The sequence below is a fragment of the Cuculus canorus genome, chromosome 6 (genome assembly GCF_017976375.1).
Source record: "Cuculus canorus isolate bCucCan1 chromosome 6, bCucCan1.pri, whole genome shotgun sequence".
NCBI lineage: Eukaryota > Metazoa > Chordata > Aves > Cuculiformes > Cuculidae > Cuculus > Cuculus canorus.
The window spans coordinates 16,030,601-16,046,500 of NC_071406.1; the positions used below are offsets into that span (position 1 = coordinate 16,030,601).

At 40.3% G+C, this 15,900-nt stretch overlaps 1 protein-coding gene across 3 annotated transcripts in view; it reads right to left on the reverse strand.

Annotated features, from left to right (window-relative positions):
- Nucleotides 1-14,263, reverse strand: part of MAP3K2 (mitogen-activated protein kinase kinase kinase 2) — a 54,732-nt gene extending 40,469 nt beyond the window's left edge. For 2 of the 3 annotated variants that reach the window (XM_054069981.1, XM_054069978.1), the window contains exon 1: nucleotides 14,024-14,263. The gene's annotated coding sequence lies outside the window, so the exon portion shown is untranslated. The other variant, XM_054069979.1, reaches the window with a different exon arrangement.
- Nucleotides 14,264-15,900: the final 1,637 nt, after the last annotated feature.

A 15,900-nucleotide genomic window follows, 5' to 3' on the forward strand; every position in this document is an offset into this window, starting at 1 on the left:
GCATCCAAGTTAATAACAGTAGTCTATGCTGCCATTGTAGCCTCAATCATATGAGAACAGTAAAGGAAGTATATAATCACTCAAGAACATAACTCGGCTTTCATGCTGTGCTGTATGTCAAAAATCAAGCAAAGAAAGACAGTGAAGCAAGCAACCTGTCTTAACCTAATTTCATAAGGAAATCAGACTTCTACAGCAACACTTCATCTACATGGAGAAGTGCCTTACATCTTTGTAGTCCAAATTTGTTCCAATGGGATAGGAACATTAAGGATATTAATTCCCCACAAATTTTCACTAAAATAAATCATTCTGAGGATACATAAGTTTTTCCATTCTCACAACAAAGTAAAATGACACAGTGTGAACCTAAAAGAGGAAAAATGCACTATAATTACAGTAATCACAGGTAAAGATTAAATTGGAGCTTATACTATATTAAGCATAAACAAGTTAAACCAAAATGAGAAGAAATCAGAATTTGCCAGCATTGCTATTCAGAGACATATTTATCTACACAAAAATAGATAATAAAAAGACCCAGATAAACTTGAAGAGTGAGCATTTGCAGCTGATCTTTCAGACTGTACAACAGATAACCAGAATATAAAGACTTAAAATAAAGCTTACTTCATAGCAAGACAAATGATCTAGACAAAATGGTTTTACCCCAAAATATTACTTTTAGACAATCAAATGCTTATTTTCACACAACCAACCTCTTGCAATGCTGACAAAACCTCAAGTGATCACCTAGTCAAATACATCTATTTAACCTTTAACCAAAATACTGCACAGTGTGCCTGTCACATTTTTTTTTTTTTAAATTAAAAACAAGTAAAACAGTGTATGTGAACAAGACAGCAAGCAGCAATACCTAAATCTGAAGTTCTATAGCAGAACTTCTAAAAGCTCAAAGCAACTGTTGGCATAAACGACAGGAACCTACACAGTAAGGGCAAGCATAGAAGAAAATTCAGTATTGTTTCAAGACAATAGCTGATACCTAAAAGAAGGTAACTCCATAGACACAAGCATAAAGGAGATTTTATATGACCATACATGCAAACAAACACTGGACAAAAAGCTACCCTTTTCAAAGAATATGAAAGCAACAGCAATAGTATAAAATCATGAAGGACAGGAATAAGTATAAGTAGTAAAAAGAAAAACATCTAAGCAGGTAACAGAAAGGTCTGCTAATAATTAAGGTCTGTTTAACAATACCATATCAGATGTGAATTCATTTTTTAAAAAATAAAAAATAGTTAACATACTGTAATGATACATAAAAAAGGTGTCCACACAGAAAGTAAAAAAGGGAGAGAAAGATCAAATCAATCCAAATAAAAAACCACAATAACACATCACATTAACACACAAAACACACAAACACATTAACATAATAACACACAAAAACACATCAATAAATTAAAGTAACATTTAGGGGGAAAAAAGGGTCTCAGTGGATCAAATTTGGAACACGAGGAATTAAGTTTAACTGGTGAATAAAACAGAAAGATTTACTATTAGTTCTTTTAAAATGAAAAGGAATGAACGGATCTTAAGGTCTGAAAGCTGGCAGGGAGAGATCCTGCCCACAAAGAGCACATCAGTAAGGGCATCAGCCACAGAGCAGTACTATTCTCCTTCTTAGCTCTCCCTCTGCCATGTGCCCTCTTCTACTCAGAAGCACTTTCTTCCCCTCTTAATTTACCTTCATACTGAGATTAACTGTACCTGACAGAATACACTGACAGCATCCACCTAGATCTGCTGCACTAGGAAAGGCTGAGCAGTGCCCCAGAGCAAGGAAAAGAGGCACCATCTAGAGCAGCATCTCTCAACCATCTCACAAGTCCAGTGTAGTAACTCAGGACTGACTACCTGTCCTGGACTCAGCACCAGACAGAAACTGTATTCCCCTCTTTTTTCCCCTACTGCTTGCTTTTCCATAGATACCATCATTTAACAATTCTATCTCAAACAGCTGAACTCAACCCTTCTACCGCCAGAATGACTGTCTGACCCAATAAGGAACATAAACACACCAAACTCTCCCTTGCAAAAAGGGCATTTCTGGTTTATTTCCTAAGTCTTGTTCCAATTGAATATATGTAGTTTAGTCAGTGTACTTCTAAACTCTGCCCTAAATTTCTCTCTCATAATTAAATCAGTTTATTTAGAACCCCAAGCTATTTTAACCTATTTTACAGAGACCAAGCAACTTTAAACATGCAGTACCATAAGCCAACTGCATCCATCAGCAAAATGGGCTTCATAAAACAATAGAAACTAACTCACTAAAAGTTAAAAGATTTTTTTTTTTTTAATAAAAACATATTAAGGGAGGAAAAAACCCAGATATATATGTTTTACTGAATTTATACAGTGAAACAGCAAGTGGTGATAAAACCAAGGAAGATACAGCCTGTATTCGCTTTTTGTTCTGGTTTTGAAAAAAATTAAGAGGATATATCCAAACCACAGCCCAGTGTTACTGGAATAGAAATTTCACCACTCACAACATCAGTGAAATACAATGTACTATTTGTAACATACTTCATACCAAAGATTTATAAATCCTTGGATCTATAAGTTAAAGAGTCTAAGACTCCTGACAAAATCAGCAGTTCAGTTTTCTGGACCTTTCTTGTAAACATTTGGAAATACCTGGAAAACACAAACATTCTAGATTATAAATATTGAATAAATAAATGAGAAGGATAAAGGAAAGATGAAGAGCTGCCAATTATTTACCTCAACAACAATTAAGAGTAAAATAATGTAAGAATTAGCTTCATTTCTAGTATGGATTTAAAATAAAAAAAAAAAACAGTAAAAGCCTGGTTTTCAAAGATTACTATTACTGCCAAGCAAAGTGGGCTTCTTGAAATGACTACAGATTATTTAACAGAAATAATGACAGTATTAACCTACTTAGGCTTTTCCAACATATTTGGCTAAATACCACATGACATTTTAATTATTTGCTTTAAAGTCTCAATTAACCAACAGGAAGTTGGGTTGATAGACTAAAATAAAATATTTCAAGATCTATATTCCTATGTAGCAGAAAACATCCATGAATATGATTCCTAGTGCAACCCCTTACACAGTAGCAATGCCCAGGTAGGTACAATTAGACACACCAGTTATGGCTTACACAAATGGCCTGAATCACGTTTAAAGACAATGACAGTCCAACAAAATGTATTTAAATACAGTTAAATACTTCAAATACATATAATAATTTATTGTGATTTTTCCCCATTTAATATTTTTATTGTGCTTAGTATATCTTTGAAGATACGAGCTGCATTTATGATGCTAAAACTGACAGAACTGCTTTTTAAACTTTTGTCTTCCCTGTATCCATGAGGGCACCACCTATAATTTGAACTTTTTAAGTCTAAATATTGTGTTCTTTTATGTTTATTCAATAATTTTTATGCATTGAATGCACTGTGACATAAAGGCCATCACTTCAGACATCAGAAAAAAGTTGCTGCCGTAAGACTTAGCAAGCGACAATTCAGAAGAATTATTAAAATCACAATGTTCAGTTGTGATTATGCACTAACATAAGTGCGATACAAAACTAACCAGGTATAAGGCAAATCCTTGTGTATATAAAAATGCAGTGTATGCAGAAGCCATCTTGCCTCTGTATACAACCTACAGATGCACTGCTCAGTGCAGAGTATCAGAACGACTGCAGACAGCAAGTGTGGGATGGCTGAAGCATCAGTGCCTTTATCACAGATACAGATGTATCAGGTATCTCTACGAAGTGCAGACTTGAAATTGCTTAAAACTGAAGACTTAAAATCTTCCTGGCAAGCAGAAAATAGCGATTTTATGTGTAATTTAGCACACAAGACCACAAAGACTTACATGTACAGCTACAGACATGATGAAGGACGGACGGAAGGAAGGACGGACGGAAGGAAGGACGGACGGAAGGAAGGACGGACGGAAGGAAGGACGGAAACCCAGATTTGCATAACATACAACTTCTACTTATGGATGGTGCCCTCCCAGTCACAGGGAAAATAAAAGCTCAAGTGCCGTCAGTTCTAGCACCATAAATGCAGCTCATCTGGCAAAGAGCTTTGAGAAACAGACTTCAGAACAAATGGCAAGATCCAGCAAGCTCAGTGACAAAAGGAAAACTTCATCCTATTCAAATTAAATCTTCATTTCCTGCTGTTCTGTAACTGCAATTTGACACATTCATATAACATTTATCAGCTTGTTGAACAATGATCTTGACTCAGAAATGGTAAAACGTGCTGGAAGGTTTGAGACCGCAAGACGGTTTTTAAGGATTATTCTCATAAAAATGCAAAATAGCAGACAATTTAGTTCAAGACAAGTTTATGGCAAAATTATGCTTTTGAGATAAACATCTTAACACTTACAGCAATATTCACAAAGAGTATCTGTAGTCTAGGAAAGCTAATCTCCCTACACTTCCTTAACGGTGATAGGGAGAGATAAGCATATTTAGAGAGTGTTGAGACACTTAAATGCATTTCCTGCTTTGAATGAACCTCTTCTTTCCAAATGGTATCAAGGGCCTCTACTGGCTAACCTTCCTAAGCCCACTCCACTTCAAGTACACAGAAAAGATAAGACTGTAATTTGTCTCAAACAGAAAAGCATCTACTTTCCTCAACAAGATCTCTTTCTTCATCTAATTCAAGTTGTACAGAACTTCTCCATTTCCTGTATCTGTTATTGCCTCAGCAGCAGCCAAAGCACTCGACAGCTCATTTCTCAACCTAACTGAAGAAGCACTTCCCTGATACATCGAGCAAATCTGCCTTGAAAGTCACAATGCTTTCTTCAGACCTATTCATGACTTCACAGAAAAAAACCCTACTATGAAACAAACATAAGCATTTTAAATTGAGGAAGGGTCACAACAGCTGAAACTTGGACAGATGCCACACTGACACCTTGCAAAATATTTTAGTGTTGCCAATTTTGCAACAAAACACAGTGGCTATAAATGGACTGCTCATACTCCTCTAACTCCAATTTATCTTTTTTCTCAAAAATTTATCTATTTTCTCAAAAAAGTATGTTAAAAAGTAATAGACACAGTTCACTGAGCTACAAAAAACTGCATCACTGCCTCTAAATCACTCTGGCATCCTGGAAATTATCATCACCACTGTGGAGGGAAGTCTCAAAGCATCACAAAGAACAAACTTCTTACCCTTAACTAAGTCATACGCAACACAAATCGATTAATGTTATTCATGTTTAAGGATTACTCAGTACATTAAGATAATGTCAGATAATAATTCATGCCCACAAATACACAGAGTAAAACACTTCAGTGATGTTTCTAACATTTTTTTCCTGATTTGCTATATTATGTGAACTGAGTAGCCCCATAAAAGGCTTCTCAGAGAAAACAGGCATATGAAATTTTAATCCATACAATCCCACAAAACATGCACTACAGCGAGTGTCATAATCGGACGTAGGTGCTTCTGTTTCTCCTCCTAAATATCTCAGTGGTACTCCCGGCTCTACACATGCGCTGTCATTCGGGGGCCTTCTGCTGCAGCTGTCATGAGTGGCATCAGTGTCACTTTTTACTACAAACTTAAGACTGGCAAGACAAAACACTTGTGAAGAAGGGCTAGAGGTGTTACACCAGTAGTCATTCCCCACTACAAACCTAACTGCATGTCCCCTGCCCCAGATCCTACAAGAGGAAAACCCTGTTTTTGTATCACAGAGAGTTTACAGCATATACCTTAGAAGAATACAGCTTATCTCTCTTCCTTCTGACAGGATTCAAGATCAGTTAAGCCAAAGAACTAAACCTACACGTAAGCAAACTTACTCTTACCAGCACTACTGGTACTGACGATTCCTGCAGTCCTCACAGCTCTGAGAATGGAAGACCAGGCTACAGCCAGTGACAGTGAATTTTAAGAGTAACCATTCACTAGACAAGTAAACCTATCACAAACTACTTACAATTATGAATTTTATTCTTTAAGCAAAAATAAAGAACGTTAGACAAAAAGCAGACTTCCAACTGAAACTGAGTATTGTAAACAAATTAATGTGACTCAGTCAGATTTTGCTTTTAAGAACAGACAGAAGAAAGTACATCCTTAAACTCTAGTAACTATTTCTATCTTTTTCCAGTTCATCTTTCAGTTCTGTAACCATGATGGGTTGAAAGACAACTATTTGGGGAACAAGCCAGAGTAACAAACCCACTCTCATTTTCTACACCTATTTTTAACATCTGTCTTCAGGTGCTAAAATTGATAAAACTTAGCTTTTCTTCAATATAGCCATCACACTTGACAACATCTTCCATTCAGTGCAGAACACACCAATTTCGAAGTGCAAATGAGAGTTTTAATCATGGCTGCAAATTACATTATCATTTCTAATAAAGTACCAAAAACCTGAACATAACAATACACATGAACCTTTCTGATTAACATGATCTCCCTGGTACCTTGCTGGGACACCAGCAAGGACAAAATCTAAGCCTCTAGGAATATTTTCATGCCCTCACTGTGAAGACATCTCGGTCTCATTTTCTACACATCTTTCAAACTTTGCAACAAATCAGAGAGAAATCGTCAGTGAACTGCCTTTGCTGTACACCATCTTATTCATTCCTTGAAGCACAGGCGTTCCTCACTGCATTGTTATTCCTGCACACTATATAACACAGCAATGCAAGGAAGAAATCCAGAGAATCTAACTACAATTTTTCTCAATATCTTCCACTACCTTGCCACCAAGTTTTTCCCACCACATTAACACATCATCACTTGGAGCTTCTGCTTAAAAGTGGCTTTCCTAGCTCACACTCCAATCTTTCTGGTTCAATACCTCACAGGCTCTCTTCACATTGCAACCCAAATTAACTCTGTACATTCAGTCAGACACTCCTTCCATTATTTTTATCACCAATAATAAGAACAGAAAATACAAAATAATCTCTCATATAAAACTTAAATATTCTGTTAGTGTAATATAAGCAAAATCCAAAGATGTTTTTTAACCACAAAAATTATTGTGCATGATTTTTGCAGCCAGCAGGTCTCATTGAGCCAGTCTAAACAGACAAACTTGTGAGGTTTTATCCATATTTAATATGCACTGTTTTGAAACTCGGTGACCCACATAGGCCAACACGTTAAGATATTGCTAAGCTATCAAGCAAATAAGCTCTTTCTCATTTTATGCTTTGGTAATCATCTCCAGCTTCCTGTGAACCAGAAGAAAAAAAAAAGTAAAAAGTAATTCGTATCAATCCCTCTCAACAACATTTAAACCAGAATGCAACAATAAAACCCTAGCTTTGTCAAAACATTGCCAAGGAGAAGACAGGTATCCTCACAAGGTTTTCTTCTTGCATCTCCCATAGCACAACCCTCAGCAGCATGTGCCAAATCATTACAATGACATCTATGATGCTACTTAATTACACTTTTCTTTCAAGTGATCAAAATGTAAGAACCTTCATAAATACAGCTAATAAGGTACACTAATTACAGACTCAAAAGTACCTATTCATCATTTTGAAGACTACAGTTTCACTGCTAAGGTTGCATTTCTGTCAAGGGAGTAGTCCTGCTTGTCTACAGTAACTGCTGCTTTCCAGCTGAACCTCGAAGACAAGCAGGAGATCTACAACAAACAGATGATCCAGTTGAAAACGCAAAACAAATATTTTCATTAACCATCAGCCCACCTAACCGATTTCACACTTCTACATCACCAATACTAACACAGAGGAAAGAGCAAAAACTCATTCTGGAACAAGCCCTCTTGGCCACTGCACAGATCTGGATATTTTAAAAAGTTCTTCTAAAAGAAGATGGCACATGTAATGAAGGGATTCCAGGGAACTACAAACATGTAAGTGAGACCTATAACAAATAAACCAGAAATAATGGACATATATATAGTTATGACAGAGCAGGGAAGAATAGATATGGCTGTTCCAAAACAGTCTCACTTTTGAATCTCTTGGTAAACTCCAAACTTGTGTAAAAAGAGCTGAATTCAGTCACTACCGTGGTCTACCTGGATTTCTAGGGTTGGAAAAGTCTCGCCAAAAGCTTTGTTGCAGGCACAGCATAAGAAAAAAAATCTTGCACAAATAAGTTGTTTAAAAAGAAAACTTGGGACAGATATAGTTGGTGTTCTCACGAGGAAGGTGGATACCAGCGGGGCTCCACAAGAATCTGTGTTGTTCAATATGTTCTAAATTATCCAAGAAACAAGATCAAGGTGAAAAGTTTGCTACAGTGTCTATCAATACTTTGTTTTTCAGGAGAATAATGAAAGTACCAACTACAGCAGAGGAGGTGGTCTTAATCAGACAAGGGGACTGAGCAATAAAGCAGATAGCATCCAGCACAGATGAATGAAAGTGGTGCAAGTTGTGGGGCAGAGGGAGAACAGCAGTTCCAACTCTGCACATAGCAAACCAAATGGGCTTTGCACTGAATACTGCCAGCACTCAAGAAACTAAAGCCGATGTTAGGAACTATTATCAAAGAAATCAGTCCAAAATAGATCTGCCTGTCCTAAATATTACTAGCAGTCCTGGGGCTTTTGGCTCCAGAAGAGGATGGAGCAGTATACAGCTGTTTCAGAGAAGAGTAAAAGTTGCAATCAAAGGCACAGAATGGGTTCTACAGCAGGAGAACAAATAGGCAAGTTGGGTCTCTCTGGTTTCAGAAATGCTTGGGAGGAAAGCAAAAGCAATAAAGGGCTGGAAAAGCATAGGAGGAATAGAGAGACGGATTGTGATATTGGTCAGAGATAATTGCTCACTTTCTTCCAAAAGAAATGTGGTACCAAAGGAAACAAGTAAAAGCTAAGTTAAAAAAAAAAAAAAAAGGATAGATTTTAACATAACAAATAGCATACCTGTAGGATTTCTTACCAAAGGATATTTGGACACCAGACAATTAGCTGCATGTGAAAAAAAGACCAGCCAAGTTTCAGGATAAAAATCCAAAGGTTGCTAACTACACAAAACCCACATCAGATCAAGAACAGACCTTCAGCGAAAATAGTTAGGAATACAAAGAAAATTCAAGCTAAGTATGCTTGCCCTATTCTCACTCTTCCATAATCATTCATTCATGCTTACCAGTGGAGCAATGATACTGGATCACCTTTTGTCTGATTTGTTATTGTTTCAGTAAGATGGCATTCAAACTGTTGGCACTTACAGAACTCTCATCTAAATTATTTTACAACAGTGTTGGTAAGTAAGAGGTAATCAGCACTGACTACTTGAATACTTCTTCCCGCAAGAAACTAAAGGCATTCTTTAATAATTATTACTAGCGACTGTTTCGGTTTTTGCGAAGAGAGCACTGCTGAATCAGATCATTTGTCCCATCTGTCATCTAGCCTCAAAAATTATGGATAAAATAATTTATAAAAGTCAGATTAAACAGCGTAAAGCCATGAAAGGTGATAAACACATCTGTTTCTTAGAGTTCTACAATTCTTCCAATAAAGCACTCCTATAGGATAAAAATTTCTTCTACAACATGACTGTATGACATCCCCAACAGGGAAAAGGCTTGCTCAGGTACAGTTACACTGAAGACAGTTATTGTAACACTCCAGCTTACTTCAAAGACAGTACATGTATAAAATAGACTGATAGAGACATTTTTTTTGCCACTAGAAGCTACATCTAACCCTACGAGAACTTGTTCTCAACCAACTTCCCTGTTGTATAGCACTTACATTCAAAAGCCACAGGGACTGTATGTGCTGGGTAAGAAATGTCAAAGAGCAGAAACTCATACTTTCCTGTAAAATAACTTACTGAACAGTGATCCTGTTGACTCTAGAAATGCTTAATATAAGGAAACTAAACTGAAATAAAGATTTAATTCAATACACTATAAGGTTCTATTCTTTGAAAAGATAACTCTAATTCATATATATGAAGAAAGAGGTACCTGATATAACAAACACTAATACAAGCTTCTGTGTTAACAAATGCAGGTGCCAAGAACCTGGTGTTGTTGGAAGAAAATAATAAATATACCCCCAAACCAGCCATACTTGCACACACAAATCCTAGAATGACAATTGATAAGGCTGTCTTGTTACTACTGCAGCAACTTACAGAGTAAGCAAATTACTCTGTTGCTTTAAGACTTTGTCTGAGACTGAAAAAGATACAGACCAAACACACAGAGTCCAGTGAGAGTTAACAACAACAAAAAAAATCCTAAGAACACATGACCTGTGAAGAAAAGGCCTGTTTTCACAGTTTAGCAAAGAGAAGTCCAAAAGAAAAGGAGAGAAAGTCTTCACTTATGCAAGCAGTTGGTTCTAAGAGTGGAGAAATCAGTACCCTGCATGAGTAATAATCATTGGACAAGTACTGGCTTAACTAGCATCAAGACAGCTAAATATTTAAGAAAAAACTCCTAACTATTATTATAGTTACGTATTAGCTATAAATAGACAAGTGAAGAGGTGTGGTATTCCCCTCTTCTACAGTTTTTTAAGAACAGATCAGACAAATGTCTGTGAGACACGATTTCAGAGCATTTGCTTCTGCCTTAGAGTAAGAACTGGCCTCACAAAAACCCTTCCCTTTCTTTGTACACACTGATCATTTCTTTATCCAAATGAGAGCTGTGTTCTCATACCTGAGCTTCAAAACTACAGTCTTTGCCACAAAAACATCTGAAACATTTGAATTTTATTACACTGCTGTTATCAGACTGCTAGTGTACTTAGCACAGAACACCTCAGGAACACGAAAGTGGCATCTTTTACTACTGCAGATAATCCACCAGAGTGGACAAATAATTGAATGGAAATACAGAAGCAGGAGCAAGCAAGGGGAAAAAAAGTGAAAGACAGAGCTACAAAAAAAAAAGCCTTTGAAGAAAAATATTTTCCTCTCATGTGAAAAAATAAGTTACAGTTTGACGGTACAATTACAAAAATATGCAATAATTTGAGATAGAGCTGTAAACATACCTTAAAGACTTCCCAAATAGAGAGGAAAAAGACAAGCCTCCACAGGCCTCCTTACATCACCAGTCCCTGACTCCCAAATTTTGAAGTGCACTGCAGATACCCCTGCGCTGGCCTTGCTAAAGTAAGTCCAACTCGAAATGACTTCATTAAGCTGGGCTCTAAACTATGCCATATGTGTATTTGTGGGTCAAGTGTCTCTAGAGCAGTGGTTCCCACAGTCAGAAATCAGTGCAATTCCCTAACACAGAACTCCATCTTGCCTGCACTAATCATCACCAAACCTTCTGCAGCTTCTCAAGATGAAGATATTAAAAACACCTCAGAAAAACCTGCAAACAAGCAGGCTTAGTCTATCAAATTAGCTTAAGAGAGCCATAAGCTTCATGTGTCATTATTACTATATTAACTAAATCAAGATCTCGTGCTAAGATCCAGGAGAATCATGACTAACACACTGCAGCTGGAACACCTTCTCACTGCCCAATTACACATTTACAATGTTATTTTGTAAAATATGTGCAATTATAGCATGCATGATCTATTTTGACCTACTCCTTCGCACTACAAAAACATCAGAATAGTAAAATAGCAAATGCATTATCTATTCTGTTTTAAAAAAACAAACTGTTTTTTTAATCTCTCCACAAAAAAGTGTGGTTAATAGAATTCACTGGGTTTTTTGTAAATTCTTTGTTTAAAATTTAATACTGTGACAGTTATATTTCAGAGTTTTAAAAGGTTAAATTTAGAAATTAAACTTTCAGGACAGCAAACGTTTGCTACTTACATAAACCTAGAAAGAGTCACTAGTTAATATACGTATTTACATCAGTTTGTCATGGATATGAAAATAAGCTCTGCAAAGGTAACCATACATATTTGATGACATTGACCAGTCATATTTTCACCACCCATTTATTTTTCTCCACATACCAGTCTAAACAGAGGACAATGTTAACATCAAAGATCTAAAGAAAAATTATTAGAAAACATGTTCATTACTCCAGACCAAATGCATACCACTTGAGAGACTAGAATGCCTTTGCCTGCATGTTTGGTGGGCAAGGGGGAATCAGCAAAGGAAAACACTCTACTATCATTCTCAGGTTGTTTTTTTTTTTTATTATTTCAGAGAATGCTTGGTTAGAGAACCACAAAAATAAGTTACATGCTATGCATTACTTTTGACTTAGTTTGCTGATGTAAAAAGTCAGTCTGCAATAAAGATCGTAAACATTGAAGACACAAAAAAAAGCTTTTTTCAATAAGTTTTCAATAAATACTTATCAGCAATGACATGGTTTAAAAAAATCCAATAGTTATGATTTCTGCCTAAATATTAAGTCTGCATTTTAGGAAACAATAAGAAAAAAAGCCAAGTAAAAACCATAAATGTGAATCAAATTTACAACATAACCAACTTTCTTGCTTTCTCCAGAAGAAAACAGTATATTTATAATAAAACAATGAGTCTTCTGCATCTAGCCTCAATCAGCTTTTATTTCTACAAGCCTGTGCATTGACTAGCTTTCCTAAAAACTACACCTAAGAACAACCGATGACCAGATTTGAAAGAATATTTGTTTTTACCAAAATTACCTTCAGTTTTATCAACATAAAGGGAAAAAAAAAAAGTATGAGCTTCCCTACCATGATATTAAACAACAAAAAAATGCTCATTACACTATGCTCATAAATTCTACCCACCGCAGATATCCGCGTACTCACATATGCTATAAAAGCTCTCAAGATTACCAAACGCCACAGTTATCTTAGAAACTAAGTTTCCTCTGGCAGTTTAGAAATCTCAGCAAGCCAAGATAAGCAATTCACCGTAGTCTTCCATTAGTGTCAAGTAAACCACTGGCAGAGTCCATCAAGGCAAACTGTACACAGATTTTTCTCCAGCAATGAATCAAATTTGACAAACATTATCTTGCTATTCTGCTTTATCAAAATACAATAAAACCTTGGGAGGAAAAAAAAGAGTCAAATTCATTACATACAGCCTCATTATCTGAATCAATATTCAGGTTCAATACATTTCAGTGGCAATCATGATGGAACACAAAGTGTAAAAATACAGGAATCATAGCAAGTTCTCTTTTTTTAATATATTTCTGAGGAAAGCAATTATTTAAAAAGCTGCTGTAAGCAACGGCATACATGAAAGTAAAATTTCATCATATCTGTCATTTTCCAATGACAGTGAAGAGTTTAGCCATAGGGTAGAAAAAAAAAAAAAAACCAAGAAAATTCTTCCAAGGTTTTTTCAGTGTAGCACAAGCACTAACTCATTACTGCCCATGCCTTTAAACCTCTCCATAAGGGAACTCCATAGGAATGACACTTCCTGGGGTGTTCTGCTAATGAGCGTTACGCCACGAGAATCTCCAACGTGCAAGACAAGCATGCAGACATCCATTCTGCAAATCCCTCTCTGCCATATACCCAGCAACACATTTCCGAAGGCCTCCGACACTCCGCAACGTACTGCATTGTTTAAAGAAAAGAAATGTAACATCTGAGAAACATTTTCCGAATGGAGAAATCCCCCCGATTTCGAGACAGGCTTCTATTATCTTTCACCACCCTCTTAGAGGACACTTGGTGACACAATACAGCTTACAAGAGCTCAGCGTAATAACGCTTTGATCTTTAATAATTCCGCAGCCAAAAAAAACCCTATAAAATCAGACTTACGAAGCGAGAAAGGAAGCCAGAAAAAAGAAACAGCCCGACCTCGTGGGTGCTGCAATGCACCTCGACAGCAATAATGGAAACAAATCCTCTCCCACTCGCCTATCCCCCCAGCAGAAGCTCCCGGCAGGCTCTGACCTACATACCCCGCTCCCGGCACGGCCGAGCGGCGCCCGAGGGCGGCCCCGAGGAAACCTCCCGGTGGTACAGAAACATCCACAAGGCTCGGCCACCCCCGCCGCGGCCCCCCGGCCCGGCTCCGCCGCGTCCCCCTCCCCGCGGCACCGGGACCGACCTGTGCCGGAGCGGAGGCCGGGAGGGCCCGGCGGCGGCGCGGGGGGAGCGGCCAGGGTTCCGCAGCGAAGCCCCCCCCGGGGCGCGGCACCGAGGGAGCCGGGGAGGCCCCCGCGCAGCGCTGGACACCGGGAAGGGGAGGAGGGCAGAGGGGGGGGAAATCCCGTCAGGCGCCGGCGGCCGTTCCTGCTGCCAACCGAAAGCTCCGCCTCGCCGATACCCGTGACGCCGCCGGGAGGCGGGCGCGTCACCGCGCGTCACGGGGGGGCGGGACAGCGGCCGGGCGGCACGTGCGCATGCGCAACAGCGGCACGTCCGCCGAGGGGCCGGGCGCAGGCGGCGCCAAGCGCAGGCGGGAGGGGCTTTGAATTGGGCGGGGCTCTGGAGAGGGGCCGGGAGAGGGCGGGGCCACGCGGCGGTGGGCGGTCTTATGAGGAAAGTTTGCGTTATGAGTGTTTCTATATGTGGGCGGGGCTATGGCAGTGGGACGGGGCTTGACGTGGGCGGGGCTTTCGTGAGGAGCGACCTTCGCGAGGGGCGGGGCGTTGACGGTCGTGGTCTGGGCTTCTGCCGGCAGTGGGCGGTGAATGGGCGGGGCTTGGGCAGTGAGCTGGGGTTTCGGTGGGGTGTGACTTTTGAGACGTGGCTTTGGTGATGGGCGGGGTTCAGAAGTGGGCGGGGCTTCGCCCCCTCAGCTTGCGCTGAGGCGGCCCGAGCAGCGCCGGGGCCGGTCCTGCCGCGGCGGCGGCGGGAGCCCCGCGGTACCCGGACAGCCCCGCGGCACAGGGTTCATGCCTCCGGCCGCCGCTGGGACACCGTGATCTTCGGCACCGCGCGCTGCGTTGCCCGGCCCCCGGTTCTGCTGCGGCTCGGTGGTCGCTGCTGTCCGTCGGTGCAGCCGCGTCTGCTCCGCTGCGGAGCTGCAGGAGCCTTCGCCCCCGAGGAGCCCTGAGCGGCTGCCCTGCGGGAGAACGAGCTGCCCTGGCCTCGTGAGGCGCAGGCTGCACATGCTGCTTCCAATAATTCCAAACACCAATATAGAATCACCAGGTTGGGAAAGACCTCTGAGATCATCGAGTCCAACCATTCCTATCTGCCACTGAACCATATCCTTATGCACCTCGTCTACCTGCCTTTTAAACACCTCCAGCGACGGTGACTCAACCCCCTCCCTGGGCACTTCCAGTGCCTGATGACCCTTTCAGTGAAAAATGTTTTCATTATGTGCAATCTGAACCTTCCCTGGCGCAGCTTGAGGCCATTCCCCCTTCCCCTGTCACCTATCACTTGGGAAAAGAGACCAGCACCCACCTCTCTACAGCCTCCTTTCAGGTAGTTGTAGACAGTGATAAGGTCTTCCTTCAGCGTCCTCTTCTCCAGGCTGAACAGCCCCGGCTCTCTCAGCCACTCCTCACAAGACTTGTTCTCCAGCCCCCTTCACCAGCTTCGCTGCTCTTCTCTGGACACACTCCAGAGCCTCAACATCCTTCCTATAGTGAGAGGCCCAGAACTGGACACAGTATTCGAGGTGCGGCCTCACCAGTGCCAAGAACAGGGGCACAATCACTTCCCTGGACCTGCTGGCCACCACAAACCCAAAGGCTGCCTTCAGGCTGCCCCCTTCTCCCCACGCAGGCTGACGGCTCTGCAGGAGCTGCCTTTAATCAGCAAGGAGCACCCCTCAGCAAGGCAGCTACTGCTGCGACCCTCAGAGTCTAAGGAGCGGATGACTCTAAATAGTACCATGGTGCTGTATTAGCTTTGTATGGACATAAGAAGCGGCTCACAGGCTTCAGCTATTGCATACAAGATTCAGGGATGACCTGTGAGTGTTCAGCAACTCCTTCTGTGCCACACTGGCAGGCAGTGCATGTTCAG